The 25,000-nt window shown below is 61.6% G+C and overlaps 1 long non-coding RNA gene across 1 annotated transcript; it reads left to right on the top strand.

The window, feature by feature from the left end:
- LOC102160511 lies at positions 827 to 17,145 on the top strand. The gene is made up of 3 exons (XR_002338168.1): positions 827 to 8,466; positions 9,073 to 9,151; positions 9,289 to 17,145. It is a non-coding gene; the product is annotated as an uncharacterized LOC102160511 (long non-coding RNA).

Genomic DNA, 25,000 nt, shown 5'->3' with positions numbered 1-25,000 from the left:
GGGGGTGGTGGTGGTGCTGGAACAACCACAACAAATCTTCCAGGCTTTGCCAAGGGGCTCTGGGTTGTGTGTGTTTGGGGCCAAGCCATCTACGCTGAGCCGAGCAGTGTCCAGCTCTGCCTTAGCCTTCACCTCCTGCCTCCGCATAGACCATGTCAGCAGGAGGTGAGAGCTGAGGGCTGTTTCAGTCTTTCCTGAGGATATGCCCTTGGCCCTTTTGATTCCTAGGAGCACGTCTGAGCTTTCCAAAGCCCTTAAGGACTTCTCACTCCAGCCTTTCCTCCCAAACCTTGCAATGAATCTATTGCTTTCCCCGATTGCTGTCTCTCACCTCAAGCAGGAGTGACTAAATATTTTCAATAAGCACCCCTTAAGCATTTGAGCTCTAGGCCAATTCTGAGTTAGGCGAAATATAAACAAAGATTTTAGCTGGTTTTCCAGAGAACTCGAGACAAGTCAGAACAAATGATTACTGGTGAATCTTTGTGAATGAGGTGCATCCGCGTTTACCAGCATTGGGAACGTGGGCTGTTATTTTCATAGCTACTGCCGAGCTAAATAGAGGGGGCTGGGCCGGAGGGCAAATGCTTTCAGATTAACTGATCTTACTGAGAATCCGTCATTTCTCTTAAGGCAGTGCTCCCTGGGTTGCTGTAATCCTTTGGTTAATTTCCAGAGGTTGGGGTGTGGGGGAGTAGATGCTAACAGATTTATCTGTTTTTTGATTGTTGTATAGAGGGGCGGGATTTAGCTTTTGCTGATGTTGCCCACACTTAATCTTTTGTATATAGGTGCTTTTTTTTTTTTTTTTTTTTTTTTTTTTTTTAGGGCCACACCTGCAGCATGTGGAAGTTCCCAGGCAAGGGAGCAAACGGGAACTATGGGTACCAGCCTACGACACAGCCACATCAACAAGGGATCCGAGCCAAGCCTGCGACCTACACCCCATCTCATGGCCACACCAGATCCTTAACCCACTGAGCGAGGCCAGGGATTGAACCCGCATCCTCATGGATCCTAGTCGGGCTCCTTACCACAAAGCCACGACGGGAACTCCCACCCACACTTACTCTTAGATCGATGCAAAGGCACCCTCAGGCTCTCACTGTGTCTCTTCCGTCCAATGACCACAGCCAGTCATAGCATCCAATTCTCGAGCCCTTGAAAACGACTGCTTCCCTCCCAAAGCCCATCTTAACAATGTCTCCGTGGTGCCATTTCTAGGCCCAAAGGCCTGCAGTCAGGTTCTCAGGAGACCAGCCTGGAGGGGGGATTTGCAGGCAGCTGGCCTACTGGGCAGGGCTCTCAGGGACGCACCTGTGAGCCAGTGAGGGCTCCAGGATGGGGCAGAAGGCTTCAGTGGACCTCACGGAAAGCTCTGGCGCTGGGCTCCCCTTTAGGGCTGCCCCAGTCAAGGCAAGGGGACTGCGACTTGGTGCTCCCATGCCCCCCAGGGCCTAAACTTGGGTGGGGCAGCTCTGGAGAAGTACCTAGCCGCAAGGCATCCGCAGACAGCAGCTCAGCAGCTTGGAGAACGGGTACCTCTGACCTGACCTGGGGAGGTGGGTGCTGCACCACAGCACCACTTCTGTGGCTCAGCTCCTGCCCAGCGGTCCCTCCTTCCACAGGGGGACATGGGGGCCCCTGGGGGGTGTGGGTCTCTGAGCCGCCTCACCCTCCTGTCTGGCCTCTCCGGAACCTTCCAGAACCTAGCTCCCGATACGCCATTCTCTCTGCCACGCCCCCCACCATGGGCCCCGGTGTCCTGCCTGGCCCCAGGCGGCCAGTAGCTGGGTAACTACTGGGCCCCCTCTGACAGAGATCCACTCACCCGGGGCACCCAGCACGTTTCCACAGGGTGGAGACGAGAACCCAGCCCCCCACCCCCCCCCCCCAGGCAGTCTCTTGCCTTGTCCCGGCATCCTCCGCCCCTAAGTGGGGTGACAGCCACTGACCTCCATGGGCCACTGGGGCGTCCGATGGCCTGGAGACGGGGCGGTGGTTGGGAGCAGCGGGCGAGGTTGCCGGCTGCCTCTTGGACGGCGGTGTGGGAATCACGCTGCCTCCTGCCCTGGGCTCTGGGGCGTTTGCACAGGCGCAGGCCTGGAGGGACAAAGCTGCTCTTGTTGGGTTTCCAGCTTCCCCCCAAGACCAGAAATTCCCAGGGGCAGACTTGAAGCCCTCTTGCAAGGAGGGGCTGGAAAGAGGGCTCCCTTCCTCCTGCCGCCCCAGGCATCCTTGCCCCCCCCCCGCCCCCCGTGGAAGGACTCCGTCTGATAGCACCGGAAATACACACTCGCCGTGAAAACATAAGGAAATCTGAGCAAGTCGAGGGTGTGACTTACAGTCCATCACTGCCCCGCCAGCCCCACGCCCTGGCGAGGGCCCAGTTCACACCCGGGCTTGCGGTCACCAGTTCTGCACGGCGTCGGGGCCACCCTGCGTGCCGAGACGGGTGTGGTGAGCTGGGTAAGAGCCTGGCTTTCCAGTTGGAGAGACTCAGCTGGGACTTCCGGCCCTGCCACCCCTGCCACGACTTGGCACACCTGTAAGGCGGGAACCGTCACACTGGCCTCACTGGGGCGCGAGGATTCAGCCTGTGCGGGCAGAAAAAAGGCTGCACAGCCAGCCGGGGACTTGCCAAGCTCTCCACTGACTCCAGCCCTCCCCCGTGGAGCCCGGGGGTACAGAGGACAGGGGGTGGCACGGCAGGACGGACCCCTGCAGAGGCTGTGCATCCGTCCGCCCACCCAGAAGGGCTGGGACAGGCAAGGAGGCCCACTGGTCACAATGTCCCACCAAAGTTGGGCTCCTCACCCACCGCGGCTCAGAACCAGCTGTTGGAGTGTTGGTTCCACCGCGGGAGGTATCCAGCGGGCAGTGCGGGTGGGACTCGGGGGTCAGGCAAAGCAACACGGGGCCTTCACGGCAGAATCCCTGGGTGCCTTGAGCTGAGCTGTGACGGGGCTGTGCTGTGATGGGGCTGCCGAGTCTTACTCATCCCTCCACCACCACCACCATGTGTTCTTGGCTCTGGAGCCTCCTTTTTGTTAGTAAAATTTCATTTATTTAGAACAATTCAAGGTCAGCAGCCGAACTGAGACGGGTGTACAGAGCGTTCCCATCTGCCCGCGCCCGGTTTTCCCAAGGATTTCAGCGTCTCACGTCCGTGTGGGGCCCTGGTTACAATTCATCAGCCAAGACCCCACCTTAGGAACTCAAGTCCGCACTATTCAGAGTCCCTTAGTTCGTCCCCTAATGTCCTGCTGTGGCCCCAGGACCCCATCCAGGAGCCCACATGACGCTCGGGCATCACATCTCCTTGGGCCCCTCTGGGCTGGGGGGGCTCCTCAGACTTTCCTTGTTTGGGGTGAACTTCACAGGTTTCTGTTTGTTTGTTGTTTGGCCTTTTTAAGGCCATATGTGCAGCATATGGAGGTTCCCAGGCTCGAGGTTGAATCAGAGCCACAGCAGCCGGCCTACACCGCAGCCACAGCAACACAGGATCCAAGCCCCTTCTGCAACCTACACCACAGCTGACGGCAACGCCAGATCCTTCACCCACTGAGCGAGGCCAGGGATCCAACCTGCGTCCTCGTGGGTATGCGTCGGGTCTGTTACCGCTGAGCCACTACGGGAACTCCCGAACTTAGCAGTTTTGAGGAGGGCTGGCCAGGTTTTGGTGGCGTGCCCCTTAGGTGGGGTTTGCCTGGTGTGTTTCTCGTGGTTCGTCCGGCTGGGCGTTGGGTTTTGGGGGAGACCACAGAGGGGAGGAGGGTCCCTCTCACCCCGACGCATCGCGGCTGCGTGCCGTCGCCAGGGTCTGTCACCGGCCACGCGGAGCTTGGAGGTCGTGTCTCCCCGGAGCCCCTTTCCCTTCTCTGCTCTGGTCTCCTGGCCCCTTCATGGGGGCCGCCCATATGGAACCACGCACCTCAGCGATGCCCAGCTAATTCGAGCCTGGGACACCGTAGGTGCCTCATTAACCGTCTCTGAACGGAAAGGAGCAGGGAAATCAACCCTGCGCTGTTGGCCTCGTTAGGAATGAGGTTCTCCCTTGATTGGAATCCGACCCTCGGCTTGTGGTCTAATCAAGCTCAGCTGCTCCCTCCAGCCTGGATGGCTGGCTCGGCTCCCTCATGGCCTGGGGGGCTCCCACGGTCCCCCACTCCCAGCCTCTGCCCCCCACCAGGAGGGTACCCCCAGCCAGAGGGGCTACCAGCTCCCCCACAAACGCCCTATTTTGAACCCCACGGAGACCTCAAAATCACCCCAGCACAGAAAGACCCACAACAATAGAACAGCAAGGGAGGGTTGTGGTCGTGGCTGTCCCCAGCCCCTCCCCGCTCGGCCTCAGGGGCCGGGTCTCTGGAACATTCCACCCCTACCCCACTCTGGCTGCTTTTGTCTGCTGGTCTGGTGTCCATCAAAGCCACGAGCAGCCTTGGAGCCTGCAGGAGGTGGCACCCTGCCCTAGCGACTGTCCCCACCCTGCAGAGAGGTAAACTGAGACGCAGAGAGGGACACGCCCTACATCACGTCCCACAGTGCCCCGTGGAAAGGTGGACTCGAACCCCAGCCCAGCTGCGAAGCACACCGCCTCCCAGTGACTGGGGGCCCCTCTGTTCCATGACCCAGCAAAAGCCGGTCAAGTGGACAGTGGAAGGGGCTTGGCCAGGTCCCAGCGAGCCAGCCACCCGGCCTGGGCAGGTCTGGGCAGGTGGGGGCAGTCTTGTCCCTCAGGTGGTGTGGGCAGAAGCCTCCACCTCCCTCTTCCAGGCGGGGAGGGGCTTGGCATGGGGGGGTCCCCAAACTCTGCTTCTTATTCGCAAGACCTAGGGGGGCTGTTGGAAGGCACGGTTGGGGAGACCCTGGCCAGCCTCACACTCAGGAGCAGGGGGGAAAGCTGGCTGCTGAGTCAGGAAAGCGGGGGTCCTGACAAACACCCGGAGGCTGCCCCCCGCTCTCACCTTCTGTGGCTCCCTACTTCCCCCGAGGGTCCGGATTCTTTATAAGGCCTGGCAGGTGCGCAAGCGCTGCCTGAGGCCCTCGTCAGCCCCCTGACAGCCCCTACCTGCTGTCACGCGGCCTCCACCCTGTCACACCGGCTACGCCTCTGCAGGGCCATCCCCACGGGGATTCTGGTTGCTGCCTCGGGACCCCAAAATGTCCCTACTTTGATCATCGTGTCCATGCAGTTTTTCAAAAGTCCCTCCCAAACAGGGACCGTGTGAAGGCTGCCTAGACCTTGTCAGCTGTTTGGATCCTTAACCCACTGAGTGATGCCGGGGATCGAACCTGTGTCCTTACAGACATCAATCAGGTTCATTACCACTGAGCCACCACGGGAATTCCCTGAATTTCATCTTGAGGCACATGAACCCTGAGGTCAGCATCACGGGATACGGCCCGAAGCAGATACCTTAGTTTTCTTCTAGCAAAATTCACAGCTTCCTGTTTCCCAGATAAAAGACTGAGGCCAGTCAGATCGGGGACAGAGTTGGTTTTGATGAGCTTTGTATGAATAAATCAGAAACAGGCGGAGGAAATACCCTGCAGCCTGCCCACGCCGCCAGGGCTGAAAACCCAGGGGAAACGCATCAAGGGCAGAAGCCCGGGCCAACCCCAGTTCCAGCACCAAGCTCCCTGGGGACCCCACAGGCCGAACACATTCCTGGGATCCAGCAGCTGGCGGGGCGGGGTCCAGGGCGGGAGAGTGTGCGGCCAATCAGGTGCCTGGGGATGAGTCACCCTCAGAGGCAACACCGGGGAGCTCGAGGCCGGAGCCAAGATCAGCGCGGCCGCAGCCCAGACCCTCTCCTGCAAGTCTGCCCGGGCCTCGCTTTACCTGCCCGTCAAGTGGGAGCACTTGCTGGAATGGCCCCAGTGGGGCCACAGAGGCGGCCAGTCTCAGCAGCGCGGGCGTGCGTGCTCTGCGGGGAACGTTGGGGTCACCTACTTTGCACAGGTCGGGTACTAAGAGTATCCGACTCCCAGCCACTGGCCACAAACCTGTTTTCCCTCCGTCCCGGTGACTCAGAGACTTGGAAACCGGGCAACTTGTAGCTGCGCCTGTTGGCATTGCCCAGAGCGGATGCCCCTCGAACCTCCTGGGTGCCCCCCCAACACCCCCCTCGGGCAGGGCGAGCCCGAAGCCAGCTGGCAAACACATCGGCTCCCCAGGCCTGGCTGAGACGGGCACCCCGCTTTCAGGCTGGGTCACAGGTCCAGCAACTGTGTACAGGCTGGGGTGGGGGTGCTTCCACAGCACCAGGGAAGTGGGCAACGGAGGAGAAGAGAAGGAGGGAGGGTGCCGGGGGACCAGGGAAGGAGCCAGGGCCCAAGGGTGCTGAGCAGGCAGGAAAAGGGCGGGAAGCCCAGAGACAGGTCTGACCCAGAACCACAGCCCCCGCCACTCAGGGTGCCAGGCACACTCCTGACCCACCCACCCCCCCCAAGCCCAACTCCCCAGTTTCCAGTGAGGGCAGCGGGGGTCGGGGAGAGGCCTCAGAGAGGAGAGTTACAGCCCAGGAGCAGGGAGCTGGGCTCCCCCAGAAGGTCCCCCAGGGCTGGCACGGAAGTCCCTGGGATGCATGAGGACTCGTCCCCAGACACTGGGAACAAGGGCCACCAGCACCCAGGGCCCCGCCAGCCCCAGGGGCCTGGGTCGCCCACCTGGAGGGACAGGGCCGGGGGTGAAGGGACGGGGGGGGCTCGACAGTGAGGGGTGGCAGCCTCTCATCCGTGGCAGGTTTGCACTCCCACCTGCCAGGGCTCCAGAACTCTCCTTACTCTGAAGGATTCCCTGAGGCCCCAGGGCCACCGCAGATGCCATCAGGGTGGCATCGGCTGTTCACTCACGTATGTTGACATCAGCAGGTGGCCCCCCACGGCTTCCAGCCTCGGCCTCTGAACCCCCTTTAACCCCCGCAGCCCAAGCCTCCATCCCATTTCACACCCCAGGAAACCGGGGCCTCCGCACACCCAGGCCCTGCAGATGCAAGGGTCCCATGCCCCACCCTCGCTCGGCCTGGAGATGCACCTTCGCCCTCATCGTGGGGCTGAGACTTGGTTCCAGGCACCTCCCTGCTGAGAGGCAAACCCTCAGACTTGGGCCCTCAGCGCCCCTCTCCCTGCTGCTTTAGGCCAGAGCCTCAGGCCTGCGGGCGGCATCCCTCAGAGCACCTGCCTCTCCAGGCTGGGGCATCAGGCCTCCAATAACAAAGTCATCAAAAGTTTCTCTCTCGAACCAGAGCACCCTCCTCTTCCGCCACGTTTCCTTTTCACTCTGGCTGCCCGGAGGCTCAGCACCGCATTCAGGGCGCACCGCACCGCCTCTGCTTGCTTCTCCACCCAGCCCTGCCCTCTGGGGTCGGCTGTGCTGGCCCATCCCCTGTCTGTCTTCTTTGATATGCATGAGTCCCTGGCAAACCTCCTTGGACCTGGGCCCTCAGACCTTGAACTTGCTCTGCTGAAGCTTGCAGCAGTGGCGCTGTCTCCACCAAGGCTGATGTCCAAACAGGCCACGCGTGGGCTCAGCGGGCAGTAGGTCCTAAGGATGCAGGCCTGGGGGAAAGGAGGGGTGAAGGGAGAGGACAGGGAGTGCCCAGCGCCCTTGCCGACGAGGCTTGCTGGATGTCCGTGGGAGGTTGTTGCAAAGGCTAGAAACCGGAGGGGCTGGAGGCCGTGGCAGTGGGCAGAGGAAGGGTCTCCAGGAAGAGGCCAGGACCAAGGTCAGGCTCCAAACGACCAAGAGCCGGGTGGGGAACGGTCCCCAGAGGGCCTGCCCGTCCCCCCACAGGACAGCTCTGCTTTTCTCTCAAACCAGGACCCCCAGAACCCAGGTTTAAGCAGCTGTCCCCTTTGGGCTCCAGTACCCCCTCTGTGGCCATCTGTGGGGCAGGTCCTGGGGACCGAGGGGTCACCTGGCCCCTGCCGGTGGGGAAGCACTGTCTCTGGGGGAGGCAGCCGGCATTGGCCTCCAGAGGGGACGGAAAAGAAACCCCCCCTGTCCCCATAGCTCCAACCCTGTGTCAGGGAGCAGCTGAGCGGGGGGCGCAGTCCCCAGACTCGGGTCCCTCCGCCCGCCTAGCTTACAAGGCAGTCATGATAAAACAGGGCCTGTTCCGTCAGCAGCACAATGGCCCGCGGAGACTGAGGGGGTGGCTTCACGTCACCCCCGTGCTGGTTCCCAGGCACAGTGTTCCCTGGGGACCCAGCCCGGGGGTGCGGGCGGCCCAGGTTCAAGGGCACACGTCCCACAGGAGGCGGAGCCCAGCTGGCCCTTTAAGAAGGCCGGGGGCCGCTGCTGGCACAGCGCACAGCTGGCCCAGCGCAGAGACGGCACGTTCCTGATCCTTCTGGAAGGCTGAGTTGGAAAGGAGACAAAGTGTCCTTGCTCAGCTCAGTAAACAAGCCTGAAGTGTTTTGAAAGCCTCTGCCGATGTAAATGACTGTGAAATAAATGTAAGAATTGCAAAAGGCGGGCCAGCTGCAGGGGGTGGGGGAGCGTGGGCGGGAGGAGGGCATCCAGGCAGCCGCTGCCCGGCTCCGGCTGGGTCTGGGCTCGGGGCCTGGGCTCGGGGCCCGGCCCGCGTGCGCAGATGTGGGGGCTGCACGTCTGCCTCCCAGCAAGGGTCTGTGTAGGTACGCACCTCCCGGGAGCAACACAGAGGGTGGAAGGGCCCGAGGGTGTTTTTGCGTGCGTGGGCGTGCCCCCGTGTCTGTGCGTGTGCCTGGGGCAGGTGTGTCTGCACACACAGAGCGCACGCGTGTGGAACACAGCCGCTCCCCCAGCTGGGAGACACAGGTGAGCCCCACCCCTGGAAGGGAGCCCCGCTCCCCTGGGAGCTAATTAAGACCCGGCATCTGAAGGTGAGACGTGGGCAGGCGCCGCAGCCAAGGTGGGCCTGGCGGGAAGGCCTCCCAGCTCATCCAGGAGGGTTTCACGCCGCAGTGATGATGCCGAGGGCATAGGCGCTCCCGTGGGGCTGGGGAGGCGCTGGGGGAGCCGCGCCCTCAGACGCCAGAGGATCTAGCCCAGCTCACCACTCCACGCTCTGTCCACCCCAGACTCAGTTTCCTCCTCGGGAAAATGGGCAGATGAGCGCCTCTCCCCAGGAAGTCGTGCGGGCGGAAGGAGCACGGTCAGGTCAGGCCCTGTTCTCTGACTGCCTTGAACCTTCAGCCTCACCCCGGGGACGAGGCAGATGGCGTCACCTCCTCCTGGGATCCCCGCCCCCCACGATCCCACCCCCCAGCCCACCATCCCTCCCTCTCCTCACTCAGGAGCCTTGAGACCTGGCAGGCAGCCCGACGCAGGGCCGGCCGCTGGAGAAACACACTGCCCAGGCTGGCTCGCCCTGGAACAGGGCCATCAGGAGGCGCCACAATGCGGGAAAGACACACGGTGGCCGCAGGACCTTGGTGGGGCGTCGGGCAGGCCCGGGGCGTCAGGTGGACAGTGAAGGCTTCTGGAGGAGACTGTGCCTGAGGCCGGAAGGATGGGGGGAGCCAGGGTGAAGGCGAGGCAGCCTGGAGAACCAGCTAGAACAGCAGCCGGTACACAGTAGGTGCTCAATTAATTAAGCACACAGTTGGTGCTCAATTAACGCCTGTCGACTACGTAAATAAACCAAGGAGAGGCAAGAGCAAGCTGACACCAGAGAGGGAATGTCCCTCTAAGGTCACAGTGTCCACTGTTTTCTGGCCCCACGGCTCTGCGCACCCCCCACCGCCGAGAGGCTGGCTGGTGCCCCCAGGCCCGACGCCCAGTTGGGGCTGCCCTCCCACCGGCCACTCCTCTCCAAGTGTTGTGCGCACCTCCTGAGGCTCGGAGCTCACCCCCAGGAGCCACTGTGTCCTCAGCTAGGGAGCCAGAAACGGCCAATTCCCTGAATTCCTGCCCAAACCGCAGGGCGGCCCGGGAGGCAGAGGAGTGCTCCTGCTTGGCCGCTGCAGGAGGCGCCCCGCCAGGAGGCCCATTTGGGAAACCGGGCAGCTGGGAGGGGCTGCGGGGGCGTGGGGGCAGCAGCTGCCAGCCAATGCCTGCACTGCCAGGCCGTCCACCCCTCGGGCTCCCGGCGGCTGATGGCGGGGGGATCCCTGGCAGCGGAGCCTCTGGGTACCTGTGGGCCAAACCACTCAGAAACCACAGGCCAAATGAATCCACTTTCTAAAGTGCCAGGGAGAGTGGGGGACACCTGGGGTTCTGTTCCAGCCGCCCCGCCAGGACAGCTAGGGCAGCAAAGAGTAGGAGGGGGACACACCCTGCGCCGCCCCCAGGGCTGGGTCCCCTGCCTACTGTGGGCATTGGGCCACGCGTTCAGAACACCCTCTCGGATGTCCAGCGCCGGTCCTGGCCCGAGGGGTCTGCCTACGCCCAGTGTGCCCTCCCCCTTTCCGGGAAAGTGGCCAGGGCACCCAGTACTGTCCCAGCCAGAGCAACAAGGGGCGAAACCCAGGGTGAGGACCAGGGACCAATCCTTGAGCCACCGTGGCCCTCCTCCCGCTCCCTCCTGGAGGCCAGGCCGGGTGTCCCCTCAGGGCCCACACAGCCCCGACTGTCTCTGCCCTTAAGGACACAGATGCCAGGCGCACACTGCCTCATGTGCCCGTCCCCATTCCCAGGGGCTGGGCCCCACGACTACGACAGATGAGGCCGTGAAAAGTCACCCAACATGTCCAAGAGCACACGGTCAGTGGATGGACAGAGGGATGGAGCCTTGGGCCCAAGGTCCGCTCCTGCCCGAGGCCGAACGCCTGGGTCTCAAAGGCTCGGTTCTCAGACCCGGCCTGGGAAGGGAAGAAGGCAGAGAGACGGCGGGGGCAGGGTTGGGGGGCGCGGTGGGCAAGACCCCAAAGCAGGCGGAAGGGGCGTGGAAGAGGCGCACCCACAGAGGTAATGGCTGGGGGAGGGTGCAGCGGGCCCTCCGTCCCCTGCCTCCTCCCTCCCGGGAAAGCAGGAGGGGCCCAGCTGGACAGGGTCTTCCCGCAGAGGAAGGCGCAGGGTCCCGGGCAGGGGGCATCTCCGTGGCAGGGACCCCCCAATTCAGCCCATCCCTCAGCCGACAGGGTGGGAGCCCGGTGTCAGTGCGGCTCCGCCAACAACACCCCCGCCTCGGAAGGCCCCTCTGCGCACCTTGGGACCCCCAGCAAAGCTCTTGCCTTATGGGGTCCAGAGCCGGGCCTGGGGGCACTGGGCCTCCACACCAGGCCCTACTTAAGTTAACGCTGCGGCGCCAGATCCCTGAGGAAACGCCTATGAGAAAGGCCCCCGGGGGATGGGCTGCTGCGGGGAGAGGGGGCGATGCAGAGCTGAGTGATGGGGGGCAGAGGAGGGCCCCCTAGGGACACGACATCCCAGCAATGGGGCGGCCAGAAGGCGGTGGGGGGAGAAGCCTCCAGCCCAGCAGCTCCAGGCCTTTCCTTCCGGCTGACACCTGGCATGCCCACCCTCCACCCCCAGGAGTTCAAGGAGGGCATTGCCAGCCTTGCCGCAGGGGGCTCCGCAAGGCGCAACCACATGGGGTCCCAGGGTCACTCATGTTTGAGGACCAGACCTGCTCGGCTCAGGGGTGGTGGGGCCTGCTGCTGACTAAAGGCTCAACCCCCTGCAGTGAAGATGGGGTTTGACCCGAACCTGGGCTCTCGAGACCTCCTTACCCTAGAGCCTTCTCCCTGGGACCCCATTAACATCTCACAGAACTGGTATTCCTGGAGAAGCTTCTAGAAGCCCTGGGGCAGCCCGACGTCTTCCCCACCCCCAACAGAGCAGAGAACTTTATCTTCTGTGGGCAGGGGGTGGGGTCCTTGAGGTTTGGGGCAGCCCCGTGTGGCAGAGCCACCAAGACAAGCTGCCACCTTGGCTAAAGGGCAGGGAGAGTCCAGCATCCACCCTCCTCATCGGTGGGCGTTTCTCACTGGGTTCAGCGGACTCTAAGAGTTCAGGGCCTGCTCTGTCTCTTCCACCTACAGCTGCCACACGCTGTCCGCCGGCGTCAACTTCCCCAAACATGGGTCCTAGCTTGCCACACCCTCCCTGAACAGCCCTCCTTGGCTCCCCATTACCCAGAAGGAAAGTTCTCATCACTCACAGGCTTCCGTTCCCAGTGTCGGCCTCTCGTTCCCAACTCACTCCTCAAACTGAGATGGTACCTCCCGCTCCTCCCAGGCCTTATTCCCAGGGACCCTCAGGACTCTCAGGTTCACCCTGAGGTCCCTCCCAGTCTGCCCCACACCCCTCATCACCATGGCCATGCCCAGCACCTGTCCCCTCCCAGCTCTGCACCCAAGCTGGTCTGAAAAGCTGATTCATGCTAGAGTGGAAATGGTTGATACGTGGGTTGCCTGGTGGATTTTTCTTGCAAACGCATCACTGTTTACACGGAACTCCTAGGGGACACCCTTTAGCCAGAGCCCCAGAGATTTAGAGCAGAGAAAGACCCAGGGCTCAAGGTGGGGGGTCCTGCCTCCTTCTCAAGGCCCCTGGAGGGACAATGACTGCACCAGCCCTCCTTCAGTTGGTGGCAGGGTTGGGTCAGGATCCCAGGGGCCTGCAGTCCAGACCCTTCCCTTTCCCACCCCAGCTGAGACTGGGAGGCTGAGAGCCCTCTGACCCCTGGAAGTGTTCCTGGGTGGAGGGACTCCAGGACTCCCAGCGAGGCCACACAGGAGCCGTCTGGTGGAGCGGATCCGAGGCCCTATCTCCAGGCGGGCGAGGAGGCCACGGGCCTCTGAATTCCAGGCTAATTGGCGTCTGGCGGAACACACGCCTCAAGGCAGGCCTGATGTCCTGCCCTGGTCAGCACGCTGACGCCCTGTCCCTGCTAGACACCCCCAAACACCCCACTGATGCAGGCCCATCCGCCTGGCTGCCCCAGGAAGCCCCTCCCCGGGCCTTCTCCCAGCTGGCTGGGCTGCAGGCCTGGGAGGACCGACTCCCTGACCTTGGGGCCAGAGCACGGCGGGGAACCCAGCCAGAGACGGACAGAGGCTCCAGAGGCTGGGAGATTAGAGGCAACCACATAAACAGCGATGGGGGCACGTGTCTGCGCGGATCCAGACACTGGGACGAGGAAACTGAGCTCCGGGCACAGCTCAGCCCGTGGGAATTGCCCAACTGGGCTGTCGCAATGGGCTAGGAGGCCAGGGTCGGCCCTGCCGCTGGCTGCCAGGACCAGGCCTCCTGGCCACCCTAAGCGCCTAGAATCTGGGGACAATAGCGGCCAAGCAGGTAGGCGACGCCCCTGGGCCCCAGACCCCACGGTCTGTACACAAGATGCGAGGGGCAGGCTCAAGGCCTCAAGGGCAGCAGTGGCTCAGGGCTGGCCCGTCTCATCCCAGGACGGCCCCGCGGTGCCCCCATTTGCCCCCAGGAAGCAGGGACACCCTAAGCCCACATGTGGCTACAAGACCTGACATGCTGGTCTCTGGCCCACCTCCCAGCTCCGTCCACCGCTTGACCATGGAAGCCCAGGCAGGAAGCAGAACGTTCAGGAAGCCTCAGAGGTGCCGGGCCCTGGCCGACAGCCCTGCTGTCTGGCTCCCTTCATGCTCAAGGATGTTTCTGGGACCACCAGCTGGCCCAGCCCCAGCAGGACCCACATTCTCTGCCCAAAGCCACACGGCTAGTTAGAAGTTTTATTGATTGAACACAACTGAGGGTTGGTAGTAAAAGTTCTCCTGATGTAACCCACTTTTTTTAATGGGCCATCTCAGACACTCAAGTTTGTATCTTAAAGGCGCTTTAGGACAATTTAATAGCTCATAAAATTTTATGGTCCCAGTTGAAATCAGAGTGATAACTCCGGCCTGCACAGCTATAGTTGGCTAAATGTCTCTCCTCTATTTTTTTCCTCCCGTTTATTGGAAAGTTAACATCTGCTCTGCGATGGCGGTAAAAAGGAAAGCAAAATTTCGATCTATTTTTCTGGGAAGAGAGTAAGAGATTTGGGCTGTCCCGGCAGGACCCGAGCTTTGCAACACACCGGTGTTCCTTTAAGTCCAAAAGAGGGCCGAGAAACCAGCTGGCCCACAGTTCACAGAACATCCCAGCAGGAACCCGTACCCCTGTGGAGACTGCTGAGAAACTGGAGCCTATCCAGGCCACGGCCACGGCCGGGGATCAGCCCCAACCTACGGAGCCCATTAACAGTCGCTACCTGGTAATTTCTAAAGCACCCGCTGGGTGGGTGCGTGGTCCACGGGGGGCCACAAAAGCCAAGGACACAAGTTCACTGCCTGCAAGGAGCTTGCCCGTGGGAGATAAAGCTGGTAACGGGCTCGACACCCAGGCAGCCCTTCCGGGAGGCGGAGATGGGCTCCAGAAATGAACAGGATTCAGAGGCTGCATCCAAGGACGGAGAGACCAAAGTCCTGGTTGCACCATTTGGCAGCGTGTCGCCTGACCTCCAGGAGCCTGGGTGTCTTTGTCTTTTAAATGGGATTCACAGAGACCCTACCTCTTAGGGTTAGCGTGAGGGCAGAGGGAAATAAGGTATATACAGAGATTGCCGGCCAGCAGCCAGTGCTTCAGACACACTATCGAGAAGGAGCTTCAGGGGAGTTCCCGTGGTGGCTCAGCAATAATGAACTTGGCTAATATCCCTAAGGACGAGCGTTCAATCCTTGGCCTTGCTCAGGGGGTTAAAGATCTGGTGTTGCTGTGAGTTGTGGTGTGGGTCACAGACATGGCTTGGATCCTGTGTTGCTGTAGCTGTGGTGTAGGCTGGACGCCGTAGATCTGATTCGACCCCTAGCCTGGGAACTTCCATATGCCTTGGGCGTGACCCTAAAAAGGAAAAAAAAAAAAAAAAAAGGAAATTCAGGAAAACAACATGAATGAACCTCAAAGACATGACCCCAGTTGAAAGAGGGCAGGTGTGCAAAGTGGCACACGGAATGGTTCTTTTCCTAGGAAGTGGCCAGAGCGTTAAGTAAATCCCTAGAGATGAGAAGCAGATTAGTGGTTGCCAAGGGCCGGGGGAGGGGAAAGGGGTGTCTTTTTGGGGTGATGACAATATGTTGGAACTAGATAGGGGGTGATTGCATGGGAATAGGTGAAAGGTCACGGGACAGTGCATTTTAAAACGGTGCATTTCGGAATTCCCTGGTGGCCTAGCGATTAAAAGAGGCAGAGTCCTTCAATCCCCAGCCTGAGGTCGAGGCCAAAAACATTAAAATGAAATCAAATGGTTCATTTTTTGGTATGTGAATGTCACCTCAATTAAAAAAATGTCTTGAAGGAAATTTGTTTGCACAAACCTAGTGAATGGGACACTCGCCAGGGCCAGACCCCAGACACTCTGCCTCCTGTCACCCTCCAGCCTGGGCTGAGTGAGCTGGGTCACCCTCTGTCCAGGCCTGGACACCCTCAGCCTGGCCGGTGGGGCCTAGCGGAGCCCAGACATGGGGGCAGGGTGGGGGGCTGCCCCACACAGTTCGGGGAGAGGCCAGTGTCCCCAGGCTGCTGGGAGGACCAAGTTACATCAGAGGTCGTGTGCGAGATGCGTTACAAAGAGAGAGGGATGAGCTCCAGGTGCACTGGCTGCACCTGCCATGGAGCACCTGCCGTGGCGGGACGAGGGGAGCACGAGGGGATGTGCGCAGCCAGGGAGCCCACAGGGGTCAAGGCAGAGTCCCCGCCTGGCCCAGACCCGGGGACAGTCAGCTCCTCTGCCCACCCCCACCCCCCTCCCTCTCCTGGCCTCCCTGGCTCCCCCTCAGAGTCCCATCCTAATCCTGCCAGGAGAGGGAGCCCAGGGCAGTGGGTCTCCGTCCTGTGTCCCCCCTGCAGGCAGCCAGGCCAGAGAGAGAGCTGTCCAGCCCGCAGCCACGGAGGAGGCGCCCGCCACCCAGCTGACATGGGGGCGGGTCTCAGGCTTTCCCCACTGGGCCACCACTGCCAGGGCAGCCTCCTGGGCTTTGGGCCACCAGGCGGAAAGGATAAAAAGAGGCCACATGCCTCCTGCCACGTGGAGGCATCCACGCACCAGGGGCAACACTGTCACACAGAACTCGGGTGCCAGAGGACCACGTGGGCATTCAGCAGGGCGAGTTGGCAGGACCGACACCACTGCCTGTTGGGATCCCAGGACTCGGGGAGGCCATGCTGCCGAGGGTGCCCTAGCCGGCCCGGCCCAGGCTGGGAGCCACCAGTATGAGACGCCACTTGACTGGCAAGAAACTCACCTTCCGAGGAACCTGCCAGTCTTCAAACTCATAAATGCCCTCCAGAGTTAGTGACCCCTGAACTACGGGCAGATGTTAAGTGCCCATAACCCTTTCCGGCTGGTGATAACCCCGCGGCACTCTTGGCTTTTCTTGCGATGGGTTTGCTGTTTTCTCCAAGGAGTGGGTTTCATCAGATCCGGGTGCCCAAGACCGTGGCAAGGACCCAGCCACGGAAGGAGGGGCTGGACGGCGGCTCACAGTCCCCTTGTGCAGCTCCAGCGCGGGGCAAAATCCCGCACAGGCCTGCGGTGAGGCCTCGCAAACAAGCAGCAGCATGATCCTGCCGGCCAGCTCAGCCCCCAGCCTTGGCCCAGAGCGGCTCTGGCCGCCCCGCCTCTGGCTCCCCTCCTGCAGCCCATGCCGACCGCCCGCCACCAGAGGCCTTGCCAGCCGCCGAGGCAGCCCCTTGCGTCCCGTCCCCAGAGCCCTCAGCAGCCCTGAAGTCATTCTGCTCCAGGATCTGCTCCGTGTTTATGTCCTGCCTCGGTCTCCGGGGGGCCTGACGTGCTCCCTGCAGCTTGTCCCCAGCACCCAGCCCCCGCGGGAACAAGGACCCGAGACGGAAACGGCAAAAGCGCTGTGAGCAAGACACCTGCCCGCGGATCCCAGCCCCGCTGCCAGCTATCTTTCTCCATCGCTTGGCCGGCCCGAGGATCTCAAGAATGGAAAGGGGTTTAGGGGGTCTGGAGACCACCCCACCACCCAAGAAAGGAGCCCGAGGTTAACTCCCACGTTCTCAGGAGAGCCGCCGACGTGTTGATGCAAGCGCCAAATAATCGAATTGCAGGTGGGGGTGGGGAGGAGATAATTGAATATCAGCGAGGGGCTGTTGTCAGGTCAGCCAGTTCCTGGCGTGTTCTCGTATGTATGTTTTCTGAGAGAGCCCCCAAATAAAACAGTTCTATTATTTTATGCCACAAAACATCCATGAGCAGGATAACGTCTTATAGCAATCAACGTAGCTGCACTTATTGAGTACCTACTGTGTGCTGTAAAACTCTCCAGGTGGGTCTAAGTCTCCAGCTTCGCAGCCGGGGAAGCCATGGCCACGGCCACACCGCCCCGGCCGCAAGGCCACGCCAGGGCTCGGCCCCAGGCCACCCAAGTCCGAGGCCGCCCTCCCTGCCCTGCGCCACCGCCTGTGAAAAGCCCTTTCCAGCGTCCCAGGCGCTCACCCTCAGCCCTCCCTCGTCAGGCTCAGGCCCTGCCCCGCTTTTCATTCCCAAGTCTGGTTCCTACAGATGCAAAATGAAAAATGAGCCAATAACCCAGTAAATCCAAGCTACTCGGCGCGAAATGCAATAACCGCGGGGAGGACCGGGCGGCGCGTCCAGCCAGACAGATTAAGCGGGCGTCGCTGCCACCGCTGCTGAGAAGCTGCCCTCAAGGGCCCTCGGTGACGTCAAAAGGGCACAGAGAGGTCTCGCCCTGAAGGACACACAGAGAGGGTCCCAGCCCGGGCAGGGGCGGGGAGGGGGCCCCGGCTCCCGCTGTGACTCGCCCTTCCTTTGCCCCTCTGCCCCTCCGCCTCCAGGTCTGGAGGATGGGGGGCTCGGGCTGCCCTGGGGCACTGAGAGCACGCAGGCCTGGAAAGTTCCGGCACAGGCAGGGACTCCAAGGATGGCAGTGCCGCCCCGGTGCGGGACATGGGAGTGACCCTGCCAATCTCGAAGGACGACCTTCCAGGAGAGGCGGCAAGGGTGGTGAAGGCAGTTGGGGGTTGGGAGGGGTTGGGGTTTGGGCTTTTCTGGCCACGCCCACCGCATGCGGAAGTTCCTGGGCCAGGGATCGAACCTTCGCCACAGCAGTGATCTGAGACCCAGCCCCGACAACGAGGGATCCTGAACCGCTAGGCCCCTGGGGAGCTCCGGAGTTTTGCTTTTGAACTTTTTTTTAAATTGAAGTGTAGTTGGTTTAGAGTGTCATGTTCGTTTCAGGGGTTCAGCAAAGTGATTCAGTTGCACACACACATATACATCCATCTGCTTTCCCAGATTCTCTTCCCATCTCGGTCATTACAGACCGTAGAGTAGAGCTCCCTGTGCTGCAGTCTGTGCTTCTTGGTTGTCTGTGTTATACGACTCCTAATTTCCCCCTTCCCACCCCTTTGGTAACCATAAGGTTTTTTTCCTATGTCTGTGGGTCTATTTCTGTTTTGCAAATAAATTCATGTGTATCATTTTTTTCTTTTTTTTTTTTTTTTTTTATCTTTTTAGAGCCGCACCCTGGGCATAAGGAGGTTCCCAGGCTAGGGGTCCAGTTGGAGCTGGAACCACCAGCCTACACCACAACCAAAGCCACAGCCATGCGGGATCCAAGCCGCGTCTGCAACCTACACCACAGCTGACGGCAAACGCCAGATCCTTAACCCACTGAGCGAGGCCAGGGATCAAACCCACATCCTCAGGGCTGTGAGTCGGGTTCGTTAACCGCTGAGCCACGACGGGAACTCCTGTATCATTTTTTTAGATTCCACTTATAAGCAATATCCTAAGGCATTTGCGTTTCTCCGCCTGGTTTTTGGAAAGGATATAAAGTAAAACACAGCAGTTACCGCGCTTTGCCCTCCACCCGGAGAGGGACAGACCTCGGAGGTGACGTCTGCACTGAGACCGTTTGCCACCATAGACTCAGAGAGCCACTGGCCAGGCAAGGCCCCGACGGGCCCTCAGTCCTGGGGAGACTCTCAGTCACGCCTGCCCGGCGCCCCTCCCCCACCCACCACCCTGGGATCTCACCAGCCTGGGTGTGGCCAGCCAGCCAAGCACACCCGGCACCCGGCACCAAGCAGCTGGGCCTCCTTTCTCCGTGCCCTACAGGAGCCTACAAACCACCCCCAAAATAGGCTTGCACCACCCAGTCCAGCACATCCCAGCACAGGCCAGCACAGGCCAGCAGACCCAGCTCTGTTATAGCATCAGAGACATGTGGTCCTTCGCATGGCGTCACCCAGGGCCCAGGCCAACCCCCAGACGCTCTGGAGGGCCAAGATCCGTACCTTCCAGCGAGTCTCCGTCAACCAGGAAACCCAGCCAGCCGCCATCCTGGGCCTCCCTCCTCACGGTCCAGGCCCGTGAGTTCTGGGGCTGTCAGACGAAGCCAGGCCTCTCCTTGCCCGGCCCTTGGCAGCGGGGCCGGGTAGGGTCTGGGCCCCTGGAGCATCTGGGGAAGGGCTCCGCAGGGCCACGCCAAGCACGTGAGCCGTCTGTCCACGAGGGACCCCTCCAGGGCTGACCGCCCCAGCAGCAGCCTGCTCAGCCACATCAGAGCCTGAAGCCAAAGGGAAGGGCCGTGACACTGGCCCTCTGTCTTTCAAAACCAGGTGTTCTGCTCCTGGTGGATTTTTGCCTTAATTTTGATGTTTTAAGAGTATGGCATTAAAGCAGCCTTTCCCTGGGTTGCAGAGCTTTCTAGAGCCCAGGATGAGTCCTTTGTCCTCCTGACCCTGGTCCAGCGCTGGCCTCTGTGGATTACTGCGCTGGTGCCACTCTGCCTGCTCTCTGGACTGCTGGACGCTGTGCGGGTCATGCCCTGCCAGGCCCCCAGCAGGGGACACTGTCTTCTGCCCAGGCTCCTCCTGTCCCATTTACGGGGCATTCACGGTCACCAGGACCCGTCGGGATGGTCCAAGGCTAGGTGGCTCCACCTCCAAGGCACATTCTGGAAATCCAGGAAGGGCTGTCTTGGGGTCGGGTCCGTGACCGTGATGGCAGACGGAGAGGTGACCTTGACATTCAGGGAATGAGGGCCCTCCGTCCTGCAGGCCAGCCCCACCGGCGGCCCCGGGTCTCACACGGCGTCTCAAGGTCCCACCAGACATTCCGGGCCGTGACCCCAGCTCGAAACTTACAAAGGGGACACAGGGCATCTCCTGCGTGTGTTTAGCAATCGCCCGATTTTCCAGGAAAGTGTCCGCCTGTACGTTGAAGGCCGTGTGCTTTGCTCTGTGAGGGACTTCGGCATCTGGGGAAATCCTGTCACAGACAGAGGCCCACACACCTCGCCTGTGCCGACGGCGGCCCTGGCCGTGGCCGGCACGGGGACATCCTGCGGCCCTGCGGGCTGGGCGCTCGTGTCCTGTGACATGCAGATTATCTTCGGATCAATGATCTCCCCGCCATCCCTCCTTACGGCTCAGTCGGGACATTAGATGGATTGGTTCTGTTCACGAATTTTGTGTGAGATGAGTTATATTTCCTATGGGGTTTTTTGGGGTTTTTTTTTTTTTTTTTTTTTTTGGTCTTTTTAGGGCTGTATCTGCGCTATATGGAAGTTCCCAGGCTAAGGGACAAATGGAGCTACAGCCACTGGCCTACGCCACAGCCACAGCCACACCAGATCCAAGCTGTGTCTGTGAACTACAGCCCAGCTCACAGCAAGGCCGGATCCTTAACCCACGGAGTGAGGCCAGGGATGGAACCCGCATCCTCACGGGTGCTAGTCGGGTTCATTACCCCTGAGCCACCATGGGAACTCCCCTGATTTTTATGTCAAACAGGAAAAGAGGGCCAGGGGCCCTGACAGAGGAGAACAGGTTCGGTGTCTGGGCCACCCGCCGAATCCCCCAGGAGTGTTCCCAAATGCTCGTTCCAGGCCCAGGACACCCGCACGCCTAGTCTGGGAGGCGGCCTGGGCAGGGGGCAGCCAGTCTCCTTCTAGTCCCAGCCTGTGCTCTCGGGGCCAGGGAGCATCCTAGACGCAGGGACACGGGGAAGAGGCCGCCTTGAGGGTCTCCCTGTGACCTCACTGCTCTGAGGGGCTCCTGATGCTTAATTAGCCCCTCTCCCCCATCTGACTGCAAAAAGGAAGCCAAGGCCGAGCCTCCCACCCCCTCCCCCGCACCTGGAACCTTCTGGGATTGGTTGGTTTGCCTATTTGTGAAACTCCCCAGGTGCTGTTTCTGCAGGAGGAAGGTGGGTCCCCAGAAGAGCCCTGCCCTCCGTCTCCCAGAGGGCCCCTCGCTCCCAGGCCGGGAGGACCACAAGCCAGAACGGGGATGAGCCCCTGAGGCCCCCTTCCTGCCCTGGCAGCCAGGGCCCCCTCGCCCCAGGAGCCCTTCCTGGCTGCAGGCCCAGAGAGGGGCAGCGGGACGAAAGGACAAGTGATACATGTGCTCTCCGAGTTGTCACTGGCGTCTGAGCAGAGTGTCCAGCCCGGACCCATCCCAGGTGCTAACCGTGTCCGCTCCGAGGGGAGGGGACGCTCTCCACCGTTCTGTCCAGGAATCACTTGCATACGGTGCTGCCCTTTCTCAGGCACACGTCTGAGAGATCTGATAAATGCATGCGGTCCTGCAACCACTGCCCCCCCGTTGAGACCCAGCATCTTCCGTCACCCACAGACGTCCCTGCACCCTTTGCCGCCAGCCCGCCCCACCCCAGCTGCCTGTCGTGCAGCCACACGATGGGATGCAGACCACATGTGGCCTTCACACCTGAGGCTCGGTCTGGCGTGGCACCCCTTCAGCTGCTGGGTGGCGCCCCACACAGGCACAGCCTCAGGTGACCTGCCCCCAGATGCAGAGCAATCGGGCTGTTGCTGGTTTTTGCTTAGCCAGGTTCTAAAAAGCGGTCTCCCAGCCCAGAACTGGCTTCATAGCCACCAGCCCCGGAGCAGAGCCCCCTCCAAGTGGGCCACTGTGTGCTGACACCCGGGCAATCGGGAGAACCCCCAGGGAGTGGTGAGGCTCAGGACTGTGCCCCCAGACGCCCCGCATCCCTGCACTTGGCAGGTCAGGGTTGTCACGAGGCCACCCTTTAATAAATGGGGCAGTGGGACATGGGGTTCTGAGGATGCCTGAGAAGGGGCTGCTCCCACCCGTGCACCCATTGCTCCCACCCCCGGCCACCTCCCCATGCGGGTGGCACGCACAGCCCTGCCTGCCCTCACCCAGCTCTTCCAGCTGGAAGAGGATGGAATGAGCCGTGTTTCTGGGCAGCAGATGCACGGAGCACGAACTCGGCACGAGTGAGGGAGGGGCGTGGGGAGAGGCCCCCACATCGCTTTGTTCCTGGGGGAGGGACGGTGAGGCTGGAGAGCGGCTGGGTGGCCGGGCTCACTGTCCCCTTGCCTCCCCGCCGACCTCCACCCGCCGGCGAGGAGATCACTCAGGCCCTGATACGATCGCTCTGGGACAGGCGGAAATTGGAGTGTCCCTGGTGCTTGATCGCACCAGCACCAGCCGCGGCCGCAGGGACATTAGCGGCCGGCGTAATGGCTCACGTTCAGCTCCCCTGGCAGCCCCGTGACCTTGTCGGCTTGGAGCCCATTGCTGTTTTAATGAAAAATCAGGAGTTAGGGAACGGCCGTGGCTTGGAGGGGGCAGGAGGGAGGAGGGCTCCGTGCCCGCTGCCCTCTGTCCATCTGTCCACACGTGCCGCGGGCCGCCCTGCCCCCAACCAGCCATGCGGTCCCCCCACCCATGGTGGGGCCTGGGCCCTCTAAAGACACAGAGATCCCCACCGTTAGGGACCTAGGGTTCAACCTGTGATGAGCTGGGGAGTGGGGAGGGGTCTCAAGTGGGAGTGGGTGGTGGGGAGGAACACGGTGAAGGTTTGCTTAGGAGCGCGGAACGGGCCTGCAGGGGTTTGTCCTCTCCACACGGGGACAAAGGGACACTCCGCCCAACCTTCCTGCACCTGCCCAGTCTTTCCCAGAGCGTCTCCAGATGCAGACGGCACTGCAGGCAGAGCTGGGAAACAAGGACCTAGACCCGGGTTGGGGGAGGGGTGGGAGAGATGGGGGAGGGGGTGCAGACTGGATGCCCCCACCAGACTCAGGACTGTGGCTTCCCTGGGCTGGGGCCTCTCCCAGACTGTATCTTCTCTCCTGGGGCTCCTCCCTCCCCCCAAGTCCAGGGCTGATAGCCAGGCCGACTGATAACCAGGCCAGCTACCCCGCAGGAAATTTACTGCCAGCCTTGGCCTTGGCCCCCGCTGCTGCCTCCTTGTTCTGAATGCCCTCCTCCTGGGCTCTCCTGGGATTCGGGAAGGAGGGCGCGCCTAGCTTCACCTGCTCCGAGCACAGCTCAGAAGGGCCACTGTCCGGGTGGCCCACGACCTCCCGTCACTCCAGATCAAGCCCCACTCTGACCAAGGATACACTGGAGCCGCTCCCATGGGGACAGAGAAAACGCCCCGTGATCATGGCCAGTGGCACAGGGCCCTCCCCGGGGGCCCATACTCCCTACGAGCCACACAGCAAGCCCAGGAGGCAGGGGCTATTTGTCAGACCAGAACACAGAGGCACAGAGAGATAAAGCAACTTTCCTAAGGTCCCACAGCTCCCAAGGGGTGGGGGCCAGGGTGCACCCCCAGATACGGAGCTCCAGAATCCATGCCCGGGATGGAGGCTGGGGATAAACATCCCCCACCCTCCCCCTCTCCCTCCTTTACCGAGAGGCACGGAACTCTAGTCCCAGTTTCCTGGTAGGAATACTGGGGGTTAAACCGGCCCCCTGGCACCTGCAGGGCAAGCCCCTGGCCTCCCTCTACTCACACTCCACATCTTCCCGTATCCTTTCAGGGCCCCTCACCCCCACGCACGTGCTCTCACTTTGTAAGGAGCCTTGGATGGTTCGGCCCCACCCCCAAGACGGCAAATCCCTGGACCACGGCCCTTGCAGCCTCTTCTTCCCTGCACCTGGAAAACTGCATGCAGCAGGTACTCAAACGTGCTGACCTACAAGATAACTGCTGGAGCAGCAGGAGACTCGACGGGGAGCTGGACCCCAGGCACCCACACATTCCGGGACCCAAGGAGGAAGGCGGCGGGGGCGGGGGGGCATCCCTCACTGGGGGCTCCCGCGGCCGGGCCCAGCGGCTGCTCCGTTCACTTCTCCCTCATCACCCCAAGCGGCTCGTGACACCTCGGAGTCCAACGACCTCCCTGCCTACAGATTAGGAAAACGAGGCTCTGGTAGGTGAAAGGACCTGGGCAGAGTCCCCAGCCTGCACGTGGCACTTTGATTCGGCTCTCTACTCCACCTTGCACCAGCCCCAGGGTCCCTGGCACCTGGCAGGTGTCAACAACCACCAGAGGACAGACAGCCCCACTGCAAACACAGCCGGCACCCGCCCGGGGGCACGTCCAAGGCCGGGCTGCAGGGGCACCAGCCTCCGGGGCCTGTGCGTGGAGGTACAGAGACCTGCGGTTAATCGTCCCCAAGCGGAGGACAGAGTTGACCCATCAGGTGGCTCTTGGACACCCCTGCCTCCGTGCAGATTACCGCGGGGTTTTGGCCACGTCCCCCGGGCTGTGCCTTTGGTTCCAAATGACTTGCCCTTGACGATTTCTGCCAGGTGCCCACAGCGACAGGGTCAAGCCACCCCCTTTGCCAGGACGATGCGCCCCCACCTGGCCAACGTGGCTGCCTCGGGTTCCGGAGGGCAGGAGGAGCTGGGGAATGCTGCTGCCACACACACACTGCCAGGGACACTGACCTTCCTCCTCCTACCAGGTGGGCCGGTGGCGTGAAGCCAGTGGGCGCAGGAGGCTGGGCCGGGTCGAGCCTCCCGGGGGAGACGAGTGAGCCCCCATCCCGGGGCTGGTGGGAAGCAGAAGAATGAGGAGTGTTTTTCTCCTCTCCCACTCTCAGCCGGAGCCCCCGTCCCAATCCAGGGCGGCCCACGTCCCAGCCCGAGTCACCTGCACCGCTCTGAGGACCCCCTCGCCCCCTCCGGGCACCTCTGCGGTCACCTCGGATGGCCTCTATCAGGGGCCGTGTTCTGGTCCATGTCCTGCGTGGACCCAGAGCCCAGCCTCTGCT

The sequence above is a fragment of the Sus scrofa genome, chromosome 1, assembly GCF_000003025.6.
Source record: "Sus scrofa isolate TJ Tabasco breed Duroc chromosome 1, Sscrofa11.1, whole genome shotgun sequence".
NCBI classification, from domain to species: Eukaryota; Metazoa; Chordata; class Mammalia; order Artiodactyla; family Suidae; genus Sus; species Sus scrofa.
Note: the sequence above shows the minus strand (reverse complement) of the source record. Positions and strands in the feature narration are given on the sequence as shown.